We start from the raw sequence: 2,500 nt of genomic DNA on the forward strand, positions 1-2,500 counted from the left end.
TAAACTAAAGGAGGGTGGATTCAGACTAGATATAAGGAAGAAATTATGTACGGTGAGGGTGGTTGAAACACTGGCACAGGTTGCCCAGAAAGGTGGTAGATGCCCCATCCCTGGAAACATTCAAGGTCAGGTTGGATGGAGCTCTAGTAACCCGATGTAGCTGAAGATGTCCCTGCCCATGGCAGGGGATTGGACTAGATGACCTTTAAGGTCTCTTCTGACTCAAACTGTTCTTTGATTCTATGACTCTACAGAAGCAACCTACCTGCAAAACTCCAGCTGATAATGAAGAACTGGCCTTTCTCTTTTGTGCCCAATGACTACATCTATAAGGGTCAATGCAATAATGCATATGACTAAATGCATAAAGACCCCTGAAACGAAGTGACCCCTTCCAAACTGTCTACTGGGAAAGGGCTTGGTTGCAAAGGAGTCTTTGATTTCAGCAGACAAGGAAAAGGTGAAGAGGGCAACGCTGGAAGGGAACCATCGAGTTGAGTGCTCATGGTATAAATAGCTCGTCCACCAGCTAATCCAGTCTTCTCTCTGGTGTAAGTGTTGCCCAAGTAATATGTGAGCTCAGTGAGAATTACTATTAGTCATGGACCTGCTTTTCTTCTCAGCATCCTTTCACTGAATCTGATCGGGTTCCCTTAAATCAGGAAGAACAACCCAACTGCTTTCCCAAGTCAGGAGAGAGGGAATGATGATCAAAAGAAGCCTGGGCAGCAATTACCTTCAGATCTGACACTGTAGAGGCAGAACCCATCAAGATACTACACAGGGCGCCATACACTTTCACGGTGTTGTGATAACCCAGGTTTCATCACTCCAAGCTTTGGCAGGGATTCGGTGGCCAGTGGTTTCGGCAGCAGCTTTTATTTTGCCGGCGTTTTGCGAGCAGGCTGCCGTTGGCACATGGAGACGGCCTGCTTGCAAAGCACAGATCTGCAAAACGAGCAACGAGGCTGAACGCTCGGGATCTGATTTATCCCTGAGGGCTCCGCGTGGAGCTTTCAGAGCGCGGAAACCTGCACCAAAGAAGGAGGAAATTACTTGAAGGGAGTCTGCTTTTAAGTAGAGAAGAAATAACTCGCTGAATGTTTTAGATACTGTTGATGTTCTCAAATTTAAGGCATGAAAAGAAACCATTTCTTTTCCATGAGCCGGAGCCGTCGCTTTGATCTGTATCTGCACACAGTGGGGTGGGGTCCATGAATTATAAGGAAACGTAAGGTGCTGTCATTCTTAAACAAAAACACACTTGCTAATTAAAGTGAGGCCCAGTGGCCAGCTGACTGGTTTGCAAGTTTGGAAATCTCTACCCTGTGCAGCTCTGCATCTTGGGAAAAATCACTTAACCTTTGTATTTCCCTTCCCCTCCCTGTAGCCTCTCTGTCTTCTGATGAAAAATTAAGTATGATTTACACAGAGCTGTATGAACATGTTTTCCTCATCCTTCAGGACTTCGACTCTGACATTAATCAGACCTGCACCCCTGGACTATGGTTGGCCTTCACACATCCTCAGTCAGCCAGGCTGACGTCTGGACTGGCTTGTCCTTGGGTCTCTGCTGGTCACCACAGAGTCAAAGGTTTGGGACCCAAATGTTGGAGGACGGAGGTCAAGAAGGGAGCATGATCCCATGAGACCATGGGAAACACTTCATCTCATTCTTCAACTCCTACACCGTTATGGGCCAGCCAGAACTTCCCCAAACGGTGTCTTGACTTGGACAGGATCTTTATAGAAGAAATATTTACAGCACTGAGCATTAGCCCTAACTCATCCTGGATATGATCAGATTGACAGCACACGCATATCCGGCCATCTGATGGCCAGCAGTCCTCCGGAAGCCACGGCTTTAGGTGGGCTGCTGAATGTCTGGAAATCCAGCAGATCATTTATAAAAGTGGTAGATCATCATTAAAAAACAGGAAGAGCAGTCTTGCTCGTGAAATCTGCAAAACTACCTCAACAAGCAATAAAATGATAGATTACCAGTGAGACAACAGATCTCAAGGAAAACAGACAGAGCAGTAGATCAGGTTAGAAGTAATAGTTGGCCATGCAGTTCATGAAGGGGGGTTGTCTAGTGCTGTTTTTTGCCATTGGAGTAGCACCAGATTGGTAAAAGGTGAGTATATACCAAAACTCATCCAGGTTCCAGGCAATGGAAATGCCTTTTCACCTATAGCAAGGTTTCCATGTTGGATGGAGAACTGGAGTTTCACCACAGAAGAAGCTGTCGTCAAGCTCTGGTCATTTCTGGAGGGCAAGGTGAGATTTCAGTCGCAGTCCAAGAGGCATCATGAAAATGCTCTCAGTCCATGTTCAACACCATGGGTTTTCAGGGGCTGATATTTTTTCTCTTTTGTTTTCCAACAGCATCTGAGAAGGCCAAGACACTAAACTGATAAATGACTTTCAATGACAGGAAGACAGATCAGTTTGTAGAGCCTTGGGGCCAGTAAGGAGGACCTGACCCTGCTTATTTAGC

The sequence above is a fragment of the Tauraco erythrolophus genome, chromosome 1 (genome assembly GCF_009769465.1).
Source record: "Tauraco erythrolophus isolate bTauEry1 chromosome 1, bTauEry1.pri, whole genome shotgun sequence".
In the NCBI taxonomy this organism is placed as follows: domain Eukaryota; kingdom Metazoa; phylum Chordata; class Aves; order Musophagiformes; family Musophagidae; genus Tauraco; species Tauraco erythrolophus.